This window comes from Pongo abelii, chromosome 18 (assembly GCF_028885655.2).
Source record: "Pongo abelii isolate AG06213 chromosome 18, NHGRI_mPonAbe1-v2.0_pri, whole genome shotgun sequence".
NCBI lineage: Eukaryota > Metazoa > Chordata > Mammalia > Primates > Hominidae > Pongo > Pongo abelii.
In genome coordinates this window covers 83902133-83921147 of record NC_072003.2, presented here as the reverse complement: position 1 = coordinate 83921147, position 19015 = coordinate 83902133, and the positions used below count along the sequence as shown (strand labels likewise).

Below are 19015 nucleotides of genomic sequence, written 5' to 3'. Positions count from 1 at the left end.
TCAAAGAGGGGAGGAACAGGCTGGGTTTTATGCCTCACAGGGCCTGCAGCCCACAATAGTTATACATATTCAGCAGGTTCGGGGGGAAGTGATATATATTTATGAAGGGAGCTGAATGCATGGGCAGTGGGTAAACACATGTAACATACATATAACATACATCACATATTCACGTTGGAGTGAGGTTAGCATTAAAGTGAGATGGAACTGGCTCTTTGCGTGAAAAGGTGAACTGTAGGGCACACAGTCTGTGGGTAGCTTCTGTAAGCCGCCGAAACAGGCTTAAGGTCTGTAATTACTTATCGGAAAAGAATGTAAGTCCATTCCTTCATCTGGTCAGAGTTGTAGCGGTTGGGATTGTAAATCAGAGTTAGGATAATTTGCCTGATAGCTCCAATTATTAGGGTGTTTTGCAAATGTGGTTTTTTTTTTTTTCTTGCAGCCATACGGATTTTAAAATTTGCCATGCCAGGCCAGGTGCAGTGGCTCATGCCTGTAATACCAGCACTTTGGGAAGCTGAGGCGGGCGGATCACTTGAGGTCAGGAGTTCGAGACTAGCCTGGGCAATGTGATGAAACCCTGTCTGTACAAAAAAATATAAAAATTAGCCAGGTACGGTGGCACATGCCTGTAATCCCAGATTCTTGGGAGGCTGAGGTGGGAGAATCACTTCAGCCCAGGAGGCAGAGGTTGCACTGAGCCAAGATCGTGCCACTGCACTCCAGCCTGGGTGTCAAATAAATAAATTTGGCCAGGCGCGGTGGCTCACGCCTGTAAACCCAGCACTTTGGGAGGCTGAGGCGGGCTGATCACGAGGTCAGGAGTTTGAGACCAGCCTGGCCAACGTTGTGAAACCCCGTCTCTATTACAAATACAAAAATTAGCCGGGTATGGTGGTGCATGCCTGTAATCCCAGCTACTCAGGAGTTGGAGGTGGGAGAATCTCTTGAACCTGGGAGGTGGAGGTTGCAGTGAGCTGAGAGCACGCCATTGTACTACAGCCTGGGTGACAGACTCCGTCTCAAAAAAGAAAAAAAATTAATTTCCCATGCCAGCTGGGCCCTGAACCTTGAACCCTGGAACTACGGGTAACTTTGTTTCCTTAACCTTATGGTCTATCTTAGCTGATAGAGAGGCATCTATTTTGGTCTCTCAGGTCATACTTCCTATCACCTCTGAAACGATCCTGACTTAAGTTTTACCTAGGTAATTCAGAGGTGGGAAGAGGCAAGAACCCTAAGTTACTATTTTGTGCCCTAACTTTGAAAACCGCTGGGCCCTTCCCCCCGGTTATAAGTTTCTACTTTGTTCTCACACCATGTGACCAGCACCCTGTCCCCCAATTCTCAACCCTACCTGCACTGTCCTAACTGAATTCAGTGCTCCAGTAGCCAAGCGGTCAGGAAATGGTTCCCAAAAGCAAAAAAACGATCCAAGAGTACAGAATAGAAGCGGAGTGGAAGGGCAGCCTCATAGCAGGAGAGGCGGACAGGCGCCACCTCAGCCAGGTGCTCAAGGGCGACATCGACGGCCTTGACCACACTGATAGTTCTGGCCCTTGACAAGATGTGACGAGAAGGGCCACTTCACCTCTGGGGTCTGTCTCCCAGACCCATAACCCCCGTCCGATCACGAGGAGACCATCAGCCAAATCACAATAGTGGGGGACACTTGACTGAATCCCTGACCAGGACTCCTCAAATTGTCAAGAGCATCAGAAACAAAGAGTGTGAGAAACTGTGAGAGGCAGGAGCAGCCCAGGGACACCTGATGGCTAAATGTCTCGTGGGACCTGGGTTAGGAAAGGACATTAGGCAAACACGAAGGAAGAGTGAATAAAATGCACGACTTACTAATATATGAATTGGCTCCTTCATGGTGACAGATGGACCAGAGTCATGTCAGATGTTAAGGCGCAGTGGAACAGGGTGCGGGTTACACAGGAACTCTGTATCATATTCTCAACAGTCCTTTATGTCTAAAACCATTCTAAGATTTCTTATTTAAAAACCACCACCGTAGCAATGTGTTTTGCAGTGATCGCGAACGCCCCCTCGTGGACACAGGACAGCATTGGCCGTGACCAACCTCCCTGGAAAGGAAGGAACAATTGCAGAGGGTGGATGAAGGGATGAGCCGCTGTGATTGATTCCGGTCTTGGGAAATAGAAAAGGCCGCTTCCTGCCCTGCGGTGGCTCCCAGTCCGGTGGAGGGAAATGGTGCAAGGCAAATTCAGGACTCCTGGTCACACAGCCAGCATCTGTTCCATCTTTACCTGGGGTTAGGGACCAAGCTGACGGATCCCATCTTAACTCGTCCAAGGCAGCCTGGAGGGGTGCCACAATGCTGTCAGCCTTGTTTCCTGCTGCCCCTCAAACCTGCTCAGTGGGAATGGGGGAAGAGGGCCGCCCTCTTGTCCCTTCTTTCCCCGCTATGAAAAGCCTAGACCTTTCCCGTGATTTTTTTCTGTCTATTCCTAGGGAATTAGTTCCTGGTATCACTTTAGATCAAAAGCAGTCTCTATTCATGAATTTAAAATGTTCGGTCCCAGGTAGTAAAATGTGGACGTTGACTTACCATTAGTTTTCCCCCATGCCCTCAAGAGCCTACTGGGGCAGCAGGGACTGTGGTTTTTCTCTTCCCTGCTACCCTCCTTCCATGTAGCTGCTGTTTTTGATGAGGATTGCCAGATAACAGGATGCCAAGCTAAATTTGCATTTCAGATAAACAGTGAGCACTTTTTTAGTATAATTATGTCTCATGCAATATTGGGGTCTTTTTCTACTAAAAAAAAAAGTATTTGAAACTCAAACTTTGCTGGGCTTTTTTTTTTTTTTTTTTTGACAGGATCTCACTCTGTTGCCCAGGCTGGAGTGCAGTGGTACAATCATAGCTCACTGCAGCCTTGACCTCCTAGGCTCAAGTGATCCTCCTATCTTAGCCTCCCAAGTAGCTGGGGCCACAGGCTATTCATGAATTTAAAATTCATGCACCACCATGCCAGGGTAATTTTTGTCTAAGATACAAGGTCTCAATATGTTTTCCAGACTGGTCTTGAACTTCTGGACTAAAGCAATCCTCCTGCCTTGGCCTCCCAAAGCGTTGGGATTGTAGGTGTGAGCCACTGCACCTGGTCACTATCCTCTTTTTTTTTTTTTTTTGAGACGGAGTCTGGCTCTGTCACTCAGGCTGCAGTGCAGTGGCGTGATTTTGGCTCACTGCAAACTGCCTCCTGGGTTCAAGCAATTCTCCTTCTTCAGCCTCCTGAGTAGCTGGGATTACAGGAGTGTGTCACCACGCCTGGCTAATTTTTGTTTTTTAGTAGAGAAGAGGTTTCACCATGTTGGCCAGGCTGGTTTCGAACTCCTGACATTCTGATCTGCTCGCCTCGGCCTCCCAAAGTGCTGGGATTACAGGCGTGAGCCACTGTACCTGGCCACCTACATTTTTATTTTTGGTGTCTGACTGCCTGATTTGTGACCCCCTTCTGGCTTGGTAGGAGGGATAGGGCAGGGAAAGTTTTCACTTGCCTGGTGGGGTGAGATGTTGGCTTCCCATTGGTGCTGTAACAAATTACCCAAAAACTCTGGCTGAAGACACATTAATGGGCTCTTACAGTCCCGCAGTCAGAAGCCTAAAATCAAGGGGTCAGCAGCATGGTGTCCTCTCTGGAGGCTCTAGAGGAGATTCCCTCCCCTCTTCCATCTTCAGGGTGGTATCGTGGCACTGTCCAGTGCCTCCCGCCCCCACCTGCTTCCCTACTTCCATCACTGTCTCCTCCCAACCCTGAGCCTCCTGTCTTCCCCCATTAGGATTGCTGTGGTTGCCTGGGGCCCACCTGGGTAATCCAGGATAATCACCTCATTTCAAAGTCCTTAACTCAGTCACATCTGCGAAGTCCCTCTTGCCGTGTCAGGTAACATATGCGCAGCTTCTGGGGATTAGGGCGTGGACGTCTTTGGGGGCTGTTCTGTGTCCCACGGGGGTAAGCTGGCTTCAGGTGATCTGTGGCCCATGTTTCAAGTTGACTTTGAGCTTGTGGTCACTTGTGTGGATGTCCTTTGAGACTCTGCTAGCAGGCTGTGCCTGCTGTAGCCCTTAGCTGGGCAGTGCCTGGCCTTTCACCCTCCTGGTTCACCCTGGGTCCTAACCCCGCAGCCCCTCACCGCTGGGCTCCTGGTGCTCTGCGGAAGGTCTCCTGTGATGTCTCCAGGCTGCTGTGGCCACCTGTCCCAGATGCCCCACCTCTGACCTGCTGCTGGGAGGCAGGGCAGTCAGTTCCTGGGAACAGACCTTGCTCTGCTGCCCTGGCCCCTCAGCTGCCTCATGTGTGACATGGCCATTGGCTGGAGCTCTCTGAGGCGGGGCCACTGAAGCCCCCGAGCCCTGAGAGGCTGACCCTTCACTCACTCTAAGGGGAAATGGAACTCGGTCCTCTAGCAGGTCTCCACAGCCTTGACCCTTTCACACCACCATCTGTGTGAGGCCTCAAAAGATTGTGCACTTTCCTTGAAAAAAAAAGTCTTAGTATGATTCCCATTGCATAAAATTAAGCATATTGAAGTATATAATTCCATGACATTGAGGATAATACATTCACAATTGCTGTACTATTGCCTCTGTTTAGTTCCAAAATATTTTTATTACCCCTGAAGGAGACCCCAGAGCCATTATTAGCAGTCACTCCTCGTTCCTCGCACTCCAGCCCTGGCAACCGCAATCTACTTTCTGTCTCCAAATTTGTCTTTTCGGAACATTTTACATCAAAGCTACAATACGTGGTCCTTTGTGTTTGGCTGCTTTCACGTAACCACAGATTTTTTTTTTTTTTTTTTGAGACAAAGTCTCACTCTGTCACCCAGGCTGGAGTGCAGTGCGCGATCTTGGCTCACTGCAACCTCTGCCTCCTGGGTTCAAGAAATTCTCATGTCTCAGCCTCTTGAGTAGCTAAAATTACAGGCGCCCGCCACCACGCCCGGCTAATTTTTGTATTTTTAGTAGAGACAGGGTTTCACCATGTTGGCCAGGCTGGTCTGAAACTCCTGACCTCAGGTGATCCACCTACTTTGACCTTTGACCTCCTAAAGTGCTGGGATTACAGGCGTGAGCCGCTGCGCCCGGCTGTAACATCAGATTTTCAAGGATTATCCACGTTGTAACGTGTCAGTGGTTCATTCGTTTTTTTTTTTTTTTTGATTGCCAAATATTATTCCATTGTGTGGATATACCATATCTTGTTTATCCATTCTTCAGATGGGCTTTTATCTTTTTTCCACTTTAGGCTATTGTGAACAGTGCTGCTTGAACATCCAGTACCAGCGTGTGTTTGAATACAGGTTTTCAGCTTTGTGGTGTGTGTATCTAGGTGTGGGACTGCTGGTCCTATGCTAACTCTGTTTAACTTTTTGAGGACTGATTTCCCCCATGGCTGAACCATTTCACCAGCAGTGCAGGAGGAGAGAACTACCTCCTCTCCAACACTTGTTGTTTAAAAAACTTTAGCCCTCTTAGGCCGGGCATGGTGGCTCATGTCTGTAATCCCAGCACCTTGGGAGGTCAAAGTGGGAGGATCGCTTCAGCCCAGGAGTTTGAGACCAGCCTGGGCAACATCGTGAGGCCCCATCTCTACAAAAAATACAAATAGCCTGGTGTGGTGGGGTACGCCGGTGGTCCCAGCTACTTAGGAGGCTGAGGTGGGAGGATGGCTTGAGCCTGGGAGGTTGAGGCTGCAGTGAGCTGAGCTGTGATTGCACCACTGCACTCCAGACTGGGTGACAGAGCAAGACTCTGTCTCAAAAACAACAAAAACGTTAGCTATCCTAGTGGGTGAGCCATACATTTGTTTTTGATTTTCGATTTTGAAATGTTGCATGTGGTCCAGCAAGCACTGCACAATACAATAACTGCCTGCCACACGTGGCCATTCAAACTGAAAATGAGAATAAGTTCAATAAAATGAACTTGACTTCCTCTGCTGCACAAGTCAGCCGTGGCTTCTGGCTCCATGCTCACGGCACAGATGGATCGTTGCCTGCCTCACCGAGTGCTGCTGGAGGCTGCTGGTGGCGCCTCCTTGGGACACAGCTGCTCCTGTGTTTGCTGCTTGGTGGTGGCCTCCTAACAGCCTGGCCCAGAAGGTGGTCCATGCAGCCCAAACTTGGGTTCCAGAGATGGGGAGTCGGGGGCAAGAAGCACATGGGGAAGAGAGAGTGGATGCTCAGCCACAATGGGGGCCCGGTGGTGGCTCAGCCTTTCTATGGAGGTGTCAAAGCTGGACGTGGAAAATTGGGCAGGGATGTCGCTAGCAGAGGCACCGCTGTGGATGGCAGGACCAGCCTGGTCAGGACCCCTGGGAGCCAAGGAGGGTTCAGTGCCCAAAGTCAGCATAAAAAACAGAAGCTGGTGCCCAGGGGATAGCTGGACAGCCCATGGACATTCCAGGGAGCAGCAGCTGGTTGAAATAGCATGATGTATATTTTTAAAAGAGACAGTCTCACTTTATATGCAAAATGTCAAGTAATATAAATCTCTTATTTAAAAAAATTGAGAATAGCCACGGGCGGTGGCTCATTACTGTAATCCCAGCATTTTGGGAGGCTGAGGCAGGTGGATTACCTAAGGTCAGGAGTTCGAGACCAGCCTGGCCAATGTGGTGAAACCCCGTCTCTACTAAAAATATAAAAATTAACTGAGTGTGGTGGCCCATGCTTGTAATCCCAGCTACTCGGGAGGCTGAGGCAGGAGAATCGCTTGAACCTGGGAGGTGGAGGTTGCAGTCAGCCGAGATTGCGCCATTGCACTCCAGCCTGGGCAACAAGAGTGAAACTCCATCAAAAACAGAAACTTTCCAACCAGGCAGGTGGGCAGATTGGAGTGTAGGCTGTTTCTGGAGGGTATGGCCACGAGGTGGCGCCACTTCGGTCGCTCTCAAACAGCTCCGCTCCGCATTTGCTCCTGTGGTTTTCTGGGGGATTTTGTTTCACCGTTTTAATAATAAGATCTCACTCTCCTGCCCAGGCTGGAGTGCAGTGGTGCAATCACGGCTCACTGCAGCCTCACCCTCCCAGGCTCAAGCGATCCTCCTGCCTTAGTTCCCTGAGTAGCTGGGACTTCGGGTGTGCCATACCACACCCGGCCAAGTTTTTGATTTTTTTTTTTTTTTTAGAGATGAGGTCTCACTATGTTGCCCAGCCTGGCACATCGGCTCCTGTTCGCTCCTGCGGACCCCCATTTCCTGCACCTGAGAGGCCACCATTGCTGTCCACCCCTGGTGTGCCTCAGCCTACAAAAAACGGTTGCTCTGTCAAAAATGCCACTACCTCGGATGGCACTGAAAAAGACACACCTAGTTGATGTGTGCAGGAAGTACAGGGGTGTGAAGGATGGAAACAGGGTCCAGTCCTTCATGTCTAAAGGCCCATGTGTCTTGGGCATCAGGAGTCTTGGCTGCAGTGACAGGCACCTACTCTAAGAAGCCGAGGTGAAGAGCTGGGGCTACTCACTTGTATCACTGGCGTCCAGGGCTGGGGGTACCCTGGCTGTAGATGCGTTAGTCTGTGGAGCTGCTTCTCCTAGGACATCGGCCTCGGATCTCAGAACAATTTCTTGGTGGGGGGCCCTACTTTGTGCACTGTCACCAGCCAGGCCTGCTGCCCTCAGGCAGAAAGCCTTCTATTTTTGTTCCAGCTTAAAAAATAAGAGGTGACCAGCCGGGTGCGGTGGCTACCCCCTATAATTCCAGCACTGTGGGAGGCCGAGGCAGGCAGATCACCTGAGGTCAGGAGTTCGAGAACAGCCTGGCCAATATGGTGAAACCCCATCTCTACTAAAAATATAAAAATTAGCTGGGTGTGGTGGCGGGTACCTGTAATCCCAGCTAATTGGGAGGCTGAGGCAGAAGAATCACTTGAGCCCGGGAGGCAGAGGTTGCAGTGAGCCAAGATCGCGCCACTATATTCCAGCCTGAGCAACAGAGTGAGATTGTCTCAAAAAAAAAAAGATGCCTAGTTGGCAGGAGGTGAGGACACCTAGATGGGCAGTACATCCAGTCCTGATCAGCCGGTGTTGGAACCAGGGAGCTCCCCAAAGGCTGGCACAGCTGGGTGGGCACATGACAGGTGCTGTCATCCTGTGTCCCCGAATCGGGGTGGCAGGCTGAGACGCCAGCCTTCCCGTCATTGGCTGGAATTCACCGGTTGAGCATGGCCACACTCACTGTGGAGCTCTTCTTGGCAGGTGCCGATGCTGCTGTTGCATAATCAGGCTGGAGTCGAAATGACGTCACTGCGAGTGGCCACCCTATCCTTTCCTTCTTGCAACGGATATTTATTGGCACCCACCAGGTGCCAGGCACTTGACTCTGTTAAGATAGACCTGGTGGGTGTGTTTATTAGGAGCCTGCATTCTGGGAGTGTGGTGGGGAGAGGAGGAAACAAACACAGCAAAATAAAACAATGGCGGAGAGCAGGGAGGGCCACGAAAGCCGATCAGGGAGACGTGAGCAGGAAGCAGGCGGGCAGGGCGGCCTGAGGGTGGTGGAGACAGGCCTGCGGGAGAGCACGTGGTGAGCCCAAATCTGGAAGCTGAGAAGGGTGGGGCCAGGCCACAACCTAGCGGTGCCCCGCCCAGGGAGGAGTGAGCAAGAAAAGGCTTCCCAGAGGAGAGCACCTCCCGGTGAGATTAGAAATCGGGCGGCAGGTGAGATTAGAAATTAGGCAAGGCCTTGTGAACCATGGCAAGAAGGCTTTGAAGGGCTTTCAGAAGTGGGGTAATGTGATTTTCTGTTACTCTAGTGACCGAGTTGGAGAGAAGCAGGCAGCGAGTGAGGCAGCCGTGGAAGTCGGAGGCCAGGGGTGGTCCAGGCAGGCCACCTGTTGGCGGGAGAGGGAGGAGGCAGAGGGTAAAGACTCTTCCCCACCACTTCCTCACACCAGCTATGAAGCCCTGTGCCACCATCACCTTACAGCGTGGTGGCTTCATGGAGTCCCTGTCAACCGGCACCTGTGGGCTGGAGGATAGCCCGTACCTACTCTGATCACCCAAGACTTGCTCTGAAATGAATTCTTCCCTGGGGCCTCTTGGGTTCCCCCTGCAAGTACATTGCCCACTGTGGGCTGACCCCGTGGGGTCTTTGAAACCCAGAGGCTCCATTCTCCCATTGCACAGAAATGGCTGCGGAATGATCAAACCAGGTTACTTCCACAAAAGCGAGTGTGCCACACCGGGAAGAGCCCCAGACTCAGACTTGGGGCCCAGAGTCCCCGCACTCTAGCTGTGTGTTCCTGGATAAGTCACTTAACTTCTCTGAACCCCACTGTTTTCATGATGGGAACAATGCCTCCCTTCCAGGGGTGTTGGGAAGGTGGTGCAGGATTCTGATGATGAAAAGGCTTGGAAAGGCAGCAGACCCTTGACGCAAGAAAGGAAAATGTTCAGATGGCCCCTGAGTTATTTTCAAGCCTGGAGGTTCCTGTTTGTATCTTTAAATCCCACCTCTCGCTTTGCTGGTAGCCTCACCCTCAACCTTTCCGTGTCCTTGTTTTTTTCGTTATCTAATCCACAGCCATCCCCTCCCTAACCATCCCTCTCCCCTCAATGTACCCGTCATGCCCCACTTCTTTGGCAAGCGGAGACTGAGTGCTAGAGGTGGAGCATGCGAAAGTCAGAGGTTCTTGCTCACTGCTGGGTCACCGCTGCCTGGCATAGCACCTGGCACGTAGTAGGTGTGCAGTAGGTATTTGCAAGCCGTAGAGACAAATGCTGCCCGGTGGTCTTACAGTTGTGCCAGCCCAACTAGCCTGACACCACCAGGATGGAGCCTGTAGTCTGAGAGTCAGACCTGTTCATCTGTGGCCCCAGGGAACCCTGGGCAGCTTATGGGATACAGGTAAAGAGAGTGTTCCTAGGATCTTGTGGAAGGTTGGAGCTCAGGTGAGGTTTAGATGAGGCAGCATTTTTTTTTTTTTTTTTTTTTTTTTTGAGACAGAGTCTTGTTCTGTTGCCCAGGCTGGAATGCAATGGCACAATCTTAGCTCATTGCAACCTCCACCTCCAGGTTCGAGTGATTCTCCTGCCTCAGCCTCCCAAGTAGCTGGGATTACAGGCACCCACCTCCATGCCCAGCTAATTTTGTATTTTAAGTAGAGACTGGGTTTCACCTAGTTTTACCAGGCTGGTCTGGAACTCCAGACCACAGGTAATCCACCCGCCTCAGCCTCCCAAAGTGCTGGGATTACAGGTGCCTGTCGCCATGCCCGGCTAATTTTTGTATTTTTAGTAGAGACAGGGTTTCACCATGTTGGCCAGGCTGGTCTTGAACTCCTGACCTCAGGTGATCCACCTGCCTTTGCCTCCCAAAGTGCTGGGATTACAGGCGTAGATGAGGCAGGCTTCTGACAGGCTCAGAACAAGGCTAAGTGCGAGGCGGGCAGCATCAGGCCTGGTCGGCAAAGAGGCTCCGGTTTTTTTGGGAGCCCCCAGGTCATGATAGTTACGGAATACTGCACCTGGAAGTGGACTGTGTGGGACTCTTCCTCCAGGTTGGAAACCCAAGCTGCTTGAGTATCAAAGTGACTTACACCCTCCAGGGACGAGCAGGCTGTTTCCTTCTTACTGATTGGATTTCAGATAGCAAAGTTCTTGCAAATCAGTGATTTGAGAGAGCAAAGTTCTAGGTGAGTAGGAAAGCTGTTGTCCCTCAAAGACGGGGCGGGGCCATTGTGACATGTGCTAACTGCTGCAGTATGTCCTTGAAAAACAGGGTTCCTTGTTAACTTTGCCACTGGTTTTATCTGAGCCTGTTATTCCAGCTTGATGAGTGGTCAGGTGGACTTTTGTTGTTGTTGTTTTGAGAAAGGGTCTCACTGTGTCACCCAGTCTGGAATGCAGTGGCACAGTCACAGCTCACTGCAGCCCCAACCTTCCGGGGTCACGTGATCCTCCTTCCTCAGTCTCTTGAGTAGCTGGGACTACAGGTGTGCACCACCCCACCCAGCTAGTTTTTTTGTATGGATGGGGTTTTGTCATGTTACCCAGGCTGGTCTCCAACTCCTGAGCTCAAGCAGTCCGCCTGCCTCACCAGGTGGATTGTTATAGTCCCACTGTGGGGGATGAGCTGCAGGAAGGAAGGAGGCCATTACTGCCTTCCAGCCTGGACCACGGGCCCTGGGGACATGAAGGAGAGTGGGCAGATGGAGGGTGCGTCCTGGAGGTCAGATGTGAGCACTCAAACATGGGGAGAGAGTAGGGAGGCTGTGTGCACAGTGACTCCGGGTCTCTGACTCAGGCTGTGGAAGGGGAGATGATGCACAGAGGTAGGAGGTAAACTCCGTTCTGGAGGAAAGAGGCTGAGTTTGAGGCACTGGTGAAACAGCCTCGTGCAGATACCTGATAAGTGAGTGGACGTTGGCGGGCGAAGTCACGGTTTTCCAGGCTGGAAAACCAGCAGGTCGTGTAGGGGAGGGAACCGGTACCGCGTACATGCGGGAGCTGAATCTGCAGGAAGGTAGACCCCAGGGAGGATGCGTGGGGTGGAGAGAGTAGGGAGAAGCCGAGAAACTCCAGGGCAGAAGCCAGAAGGGCCCAGGGAAGACCACCAGGGACAGCGAGCGAGCCAGGGCCAGGAATGGGCGCCGGGGTGTCCAAGACAGAGGTCTGATGAGAGCATGATCACCAAGCGCCAAACGCTGTCTGCGAGGACCCAAAGCGCCCCTTGGATGTAGTGACCAGGCCCCCCGGACCAGGTTTCGGTGGGTTTGAGAAGGAACGCGCTGAAGAAGTGGGGTGACAGGTTCAGACGTCTTGGAGTGAAGGGGGACCGGCTGAAGAGGCGCACGTGGGGTGGAGGGAGTCTGTGTAGCCAGGCTGTGGAGCTGGCGCCTCATGGCTGCCGGGAAGGACCTGGTGCCAGGGAAGAGCCAGGCAGGGGCGGCTGGCAGAGGGAGGCCCGAGGGGAGGCGGACCCGAGGCTCTAGGCCAGGACCAGCAGGCCGGGGAGTCAGGGGAGAGTTGCCTGGGGCCCAGGAGGCTGCACTGCGGAGGCCTCTGCAGGGGAGGGTCCCGCCTCCTCTCGGCTGTCTCCACATGGGCCACTCTCCTCCCCCGGCTGTCTTCACCCCCAAGCTCAGCCTCTCCCCCAGGATCTCCCACACCCTGGCTACTCCGCTCCAGCGCCCAGTCCAGACACCCCTTCTCCCCAGGTACCACTGCTGGCCCTAGGTGCTGCCTGGCCTGAGTCATTGGCCGCCTTCTCCAGGCGCCTCCTCAGTAAGCACGCGGCGGGGCCGGCTTCCCGGGCCTGCAGCCGCTCCTCCCGCAGACCGCGGCCCCGCCTCCAGCTTCACCCTCCAGGTTCGCCCACCCCCTGTGAGGTGCGTCACCATTGGCTGACTCCTCTCTTGGGTTCCGCCCCACACCTCCGCTACCACGATTGGGCCAAATGACTGCCCCTCAGCAGTGTTGCCTGGCAACGGGGAAGGGGCGGCTCCCGAGAGGAACCCGTGGGCTGCTGGACCGGACCAGACAGCACCAGGAAGCCCGGCTGGGTAGGTACCTGGGCTGGGGGCCGCAGTGAGCTGACCCGGAGGCGCAGGCCCAGCTGAGGTGGGGACTGGAGCAGCCGGGTCCAGAGTAGGCCTGGGCCCTGCCCCTCCCTGGCCTCCCACGCCTCTCCAGGCCCTTGGGTCTGGGGAGGGAGAGGTGAAGGCTGCAGGGAGGTGAGGGGTGGGGACAGCTGGGAGGGATGGAGGGAGGGTCTCCTGGGGGGATCAGAATCATCCTGTACCTCCCGCTATTCATGTGGTCAAGGTAAGAGGGTGGGGAGGTGCCTTCCCCAGGGCCAAGGCCAGCCGTGTTGAGGGGGGATTCAGAGCCTGTGTAGATGCGGAAAGGGAGCGGTGCCTCCGCGGAGGAGGCGAGTCTAGGGTAGACACTGAAGTGTGTGTGGAGGGGGTCTTCCTTCTTGTATTCTGACCACACGCATCTGGGCTTTTCCAGGACAGTGAGCTGATAACTGTTCCCAGGCCATGTAGGTGGCCAGCTCAGGACAGGTCACCTTCTGGCCCGTGGGAACTTCTTGCCCAGGCTCAAGCTGCCCCTTCGCACAAGGGCCTCTGGGCTCTGAGACACAGACAGGACTTTGAAGCCTGTCCAGATGAGGCAGTTGGAATCTCCCCAGCTTGTGGGGGTACAGAGGGCCCCTTGTGTGGCTCTAGGGATGCGGGGCCCTTGCAGTAGAGAGTTGGGGCTTGGCAGGCAGGGTGGGAAGCAGCCATGTAACAGCCTGTTGGAGAAGCTCTGAGCAGGAGGTGACTGAGCCATTCCTAGGATACTAGTGGGAACCTTGGGGGCCATCCTGCAGACAATCGGTCTGTGTCCACCCCTCCATCACGGAGGCAGAGCAACCTTCCGTTTCTTCCAAGCAGGACAGTTTCTCTTGTTCTAAGACGAGAACTCAAGGAGCCATTCTAGCCATTCTCTGTTGTCTTGGGCCCATTATTCTGTCTCTGACCTCCAGTAAGCAGATCAAATGCTCTGGGTTACCTTATGTAATCTTCTCAACCTTATGTTAAAGAAATTACTTAATGATGCTTATTAAAAGCACATTAATTATTCAAGACCATTGCAATGGGTATAGGGACCACAGCAATGGGATTTTGTAGTAAAGGAGAGAGATTGGGCTCAACTCTGATTATAGCATTGGTAAGTGGGAAGCCAGGGAGCAGGGTGGGGGATCAGTGGATGGAAAATGACCGAGGAGACATCAGGGTGCTGAGGTGGATTCTGGGTAAGCTGACCTAGCAGATTCTTACTGAAGGCAGGCCAGGGTGATCAGACGTCACCTAGGGCAAGCTCGTCCAACCCGTGGGCCGTATGTGGCCCAAGACGGCTTTGAATGACATCCAACACAAATTCATAAGCTTTCTTAAAACATGAGATTTTTTTTTTTTTTGCCATATATGTAGATATATGTGCTTATCAGTTATTGTTAGTGGGTTTTATGTGTGGCCCAAGGCAGTTCTTCCAGTGTGGCCCAGGGAAGCCGAAAGATTGGATATCCCTGACCTAAGCGTTAAACCTGGTTAGATAGCGAGTGAACAGATAATGGTGATCAGATAGCAAGGATGGGTGGTTTGGTGGTTTTTGTTTTGTTTTTGCTAAAACCAGATTTTACAAAGAAGTACACAGATGGGCCCAGGAGCCTGACTAAAGTCTGGTCAAACAAAAAATCTTGGTCACTTATTATGGGCTGCTGGGACTTTTGTTTTTGTTTTTATGAGACAGGGTCTCGCTCTGTCACCCAGGCTGGAGTGCAGTGTTGTGATCTTGGCTCACTGCGACCTCTGCCTCCGGGTTCAAGCGATCTTCCCACCTCAGCCTCCTGAATAGCTGGGACTATAGACACTCGCCGCCACACCTGGCTAAGGTTTGTATTTTTGGCAGAGACGAACTCTCACTATGTTGCCCAGGCTAGTCTCAAACTCCTGGCCTCAAATGATCCTCCCAAAGTTCTGGGATTATAGGCTTGATGATGGAAAGCTTTCAGTCCCTGGCAAGTTTTCTCAGTGTCTTGGGACTTTCAGAGTACACCTGGGTACATGGGGTGGCCTCTTCCCTGCAAAGTTGTGCATAACACAACCCTACATTGGCCTCGAGACTTCTCTGGGTTCCCTTGTATCAAGTTCACTTCCATTTTGTTCCACTGCCCCACATCCTCAGAAGCCAGGTTTTCTCACCTTCAGCCCTACCGAAGTGTGGGGTGGACACTTCCTTGTCGTGAGACCATCCTGTGCACTGTAAGATTTTTAGCAGCATCCCTGGCCTCTGCCTGCTAGATGCCAGCGGCACTCCCCTCCCCGAGTTGTGACAACCACACACTTTTCCAGTCATTGCCAAATGCCCCCTGGGAGACGAAAGTGCTCCAGTCGAGCTCCACTAGTACAAGCAACCTTGACGTGTGTTCTCAGCCTCTCAGCACCAGCACCAGCGTGCATTGTCTTTTTTTTTTTTTTTTTTTTTGAGACGGAGTTTCACTCTTGTTGCCCAGGCTGGAGTGCAATGGCACGATCTTGGCTCATTGCAACCTCCGCCCCCTGGGTTCAAGCGATTCTCCTGCCTCAGCCTCTCAAGTAGCTGGGATTACAGGTGTGCACCACCACGCCCGGTTAATTTTGTATTTTTAGTAGAGAGGGGGTTTCTCCATGTTGGTCCGGCTAGTCTCGAACTCCCAACCTCAGGTGATCCACCTGCCTTGGCCTCCCAAAGTGCTGGGATTACAGGCGTGAGCCACCGTGCCCGGCATGCATTGTCCTTTAGGAGAACTTGATACAAGGGAACTCACAGAAGTCTGGAGGCCAATGTAGGGTTGTGTTATGCACAACCTTGCAGGGAAGAGGCCACCCCATGTACCAAGGTGTACTCTGGAAGTCCCATGACACTGAGAAAACTTGCCAGGGACTGAAAGCTCAGGAACTTGGATTTAGAGAGAGATAAGAATGCATTAAAGGCCTTCATGCCTTCCTCCAAGTTAATTAGATGTCTGGCCTGGTGAAAGAGATTGAGGTGAGGATAGATGAACTGTGGAACACTTTGTATTATTGCCATTTCTTTTTTTCTTTTTCTTTTTTTTTTTTTTGAGATGCAGTTGCCCAGGCTGGAGTGCAATGGCACTCTCGGCTCACTGCAACCTCTGCTTCCCGGGTTCAAGCAATTCTCCTGCCTCAGCCTTCCGAGTAGCTGGAATTACAGGCATGCACCACCACGCCCAGCTAATTTTGTATTTTTAGTACAGATGGGGTTTCTCCATGTTGGTCAGGCTGGTCTCGAATTCCCGACCTTAGGTGATCCGCCCGCCTCGGCCTCCCGAAGTGCTGGGATTACAGGCGTGAGCCACCATACCATTGCCATTTCTTTATCTTGCCTGGCACGGGGCTCTCAAAGTAGATGGGCTGTCCTTGAGCCGTTCTGAGACGTGTCCCTTCACCAGCACTCTGCAGGCACTAAGAATGGCAGTACCGGGAACAGCGCTGTGTTCTTAGGGGCTGCCCACCTTCCCACCTCACTGGCACCAGCCCTGGGGTTCCTACTGGGGGCTCCCACGCACCCTCCTCTCTCCTGCTTGAAAAAGTGGCGTTGCCAGCCTGGCTCTGCGTCCAAGCCTTTCCTGTCATCTCCTGGGCCTGCGCTGGTCTGCGCCGCTTCTGTGCGTTTCTGGGCTCCTGTCCTGCCTGTTGGCACTTGCCCAGCCCTGCACCTTTCTCCCGGCCGTCTGCGGATGGTGAGGGCTGGCCAGGCTGCACCCTGCTGCTGTTCTTTGACCACAGTGGGGGAGTCTGTTTCTGGCAGAAAGCTGGAGTTGGGGTGGGGTGGAAGTGAGGGGCTGGGTGGAGTCAGGCCAGGGCCCCCTTCTGCTGCAGCCCTCTGCTGACCTCCCCCATGTGCCCCGAGTTCCACCCTTGCCTTGCGATCCCGACACTCTTGCCTATGCCCCGTGCATGCTGTTCCCACTTCTTGGTGAACCACCTGTGAGTCTCTGAAGACTCGGCTGGAATGTGACCTTTGGGACCTTTTCCACTCTTGACTCTTCTTGTTACACCCCCAGGCCACACCCATCCCCATGCCCTTGTCTCTGTTTCCCCTCTTTTTTTTTTTTTCTTTTCTTTTTTGAGAGGAGTCTTTGTCGCCCAGGCTGGAGTGCAGTGGTGTGGTCTCGGCTCACTGCAACTTCCGCCACCCGGGTTCAACCAATTCTCCTGCCTCGGCCTCCCAAGTAGCTGGGATTACAGGTGCACAGTACCATGTCTGGCTAATTTTTTTGTGTTTTTAGTAGAGATGGGGTTTCACGTCGTTGGCCAACCTAGTTTCGAACTCCTGACCTCAGGAGATGGTGTGGCCCACCTTGCAGGCTCTTCGAGTTGATGCAGAGGGTGGGTCTGCTTTGTTTTGGCTGCTTGGGCTGTGTCCCTGCAGTGCCCAGACTCAGCCGGCGCAGCCCCTCTGTTTCAGAGCTGGGGACAGCCCCCTGCCGCTGGACGTTGAGTCCAGGCTGGAGGTTTTCCTTCTGGGCTCTTCTGCTGCTGCGAAACTTGAGGAGTGGAAGCGGTGAGATCAGGTGGGGCGTGGGTGAGAACCCAAACGGGGTCGGGTAAGCCCTCATTTCCAGCCTGTCTCTGTGAAGTGCACCCCTGTCCCCTTCCAAGGAGCCCCCCACTGGAGACTTCCTGCACAGAGGGCACATTAGCAGTGAGGCCTGTCAAAGGCCCATCCGCTGCGAGGATGGCTGTCATATAAAAGGTGGAGAAATAACTCGCTTTAGTGGGGGTGTGGAGAGGTGGAAGCTCATGCTTTACTGATGAGAATATAAAGTGGAGAGCACTCTGGTGGCCCCTCAGAAGGTTAAACAGAATTACCATGTGACCCAGCAAATCCACTCCTAGCTGTCGACACTGGAAATTGGAACAGGGGGACTCAGGTACTCAGATGTTCATTGCAGCACTATTCATGATAGCCGGAAGGTGGAAACAGCTCTGGTGTCTGTAAGCTACTGATGGATAAGCAAAATGTGGTCCATCCATGCAACGAAATACTAATCAGCCATAACAAGGAGTGGAATGCTAACCCATGCTACAACATAGGTGGGCCTCAAAAACACGATGCTGAATGAAAAGAGACAATCACAAAAGGCCACACATCATATCATTCCATTTATTATTTTTTTAGAGACGGGGTCTTGCCCTTTTACCCAGGCTGGAGTGTAGTGGCACGATCGTAGCTCACTGCAGCCTTGACCTCCTGTGCTCACGCGATCCTCCCACCTCAGCCTTTGGAGCAGCTAGAACTGTAAGCTCATGCCACCGTGCCTGGCTAATTTTTAAATTTTTAGTAGAGATGAGGTCTTGCTATGTTGCTCAGGCTGGTCTCAAACTTCTGGGCTCCAGTGATTCTCCTGCCTTGGCCTCCCAAAGTGCTCAGATTATAGGTGTGAGCCACCGCGCCTGGTCATATAATTGCATTTATATGAAACACTCAGAATACAGAAATGCGTCAGGACAGAAAGTAGACGGGTGATGGCCAGGGCATGTGGGACGGAGGAATGAGAGGAGATTGCTCATGTACAGAGTTTTCTCTGAGGGTGATGAACATGTTTTGGAACTGTGAGGGTTGCACCATATTGTGAATGTACTAAATGCCACTGTACACTTTAAAATGGTTAATTTTATGTGAATCTCATCTCAATGAAAAGAAAGATGCTGACTACCCTGTTATCTCTTGAGGGTTTGAATTGTCAGGGCTTGGTGCAGACCATGACTCATGCTCCACCCTAGTAGCATGGCCTTTCCCCCTTGGCTAAATACCTTAGGGGATAATTTACTGCTGCAGTGACTTTGTTTATCCAGGTGCCTCTGCGGGGAAGGTCGTTTTCTCTCCAGCAGTCTCATTGACACTGGGTTTCTGGAAAAAGTCCAGGGCCAGGCATTAACAGTCACAGCACCTTACCTCTTGAGAGATTTTTTTTTTGTTTTCATTTCCAACCATGCTTTTTTGTTTGAATCCCCTGATTTCTTGGCGCTTGCCTTTTCCTATAATGAGGTTTGTGACAGTGAACAAGGTCCCAGGTCACCTGCTGTTGGTGCCAGTCTCTGTTAATGCTCCTCCAGCGCCTCAAACAGATGAGGCTCGTGGGCCGGGATCATACAGGCACTGTCAGTGCCAGGCAGGTCTCGGGCCTTTGCTTTGTTGACTTGGTTGATAATCACGGCAATCTTCTGAGGCTGGGCTGTGACTCCTCCTGCTTTACAAATGGGGAAATTGAGGCAGAGAGCGTTTTAGTAGCTTGCCCAAGACTACACAGCTAGGAGGAGGCAGAGCCAGGATCACAAAGGAAAAACTTCCCAACTAGTGTGTAGCAGTATTCTCAAGGTGAGTTTATTCAAATACATGTGATTGTTCAGCCTTTGATATATATTTTCTAACTCTGGTTTTAAAGAATGAATATTTAGATTGATTAAAATACAGACA

At 52.3% G+C, this 19015-nt stretch overlaps 1 protein-coding gene across 5 annotated transcripts in view; it reads left to right on the top strand.

Moving 5' to 3' along the window:
• The window catches only part of MEAK7 (MTOR associated protein, eak-7 homolog), a 65106-nt gene that overhangs the window by 21409 nt on the left and 24682 nt on the right, over nt 1–19015 (top strand). Inside the window, exons 1-2 of one of the 5 annotated variants that reach the window (XM_063717385.1) lie at nt 12481–12543; nt 14302–14423. The exons of 1 other annotated variant lie outside the window; for it this stretch is intronic. The gene's annotated coding sequence lies outside the window, so the exon portion shown is untranslated. Of the gene's footprint in view, nt 1–12440; nt 12602–14281; nt 14424–16706; nt 18917–19015 lie in introns of those variants that run through there. 3 more of the 5 variants (XM_054534215.2, XM_002826707.6, XM_063717386.1) reach the window with 3 other exon arrangements.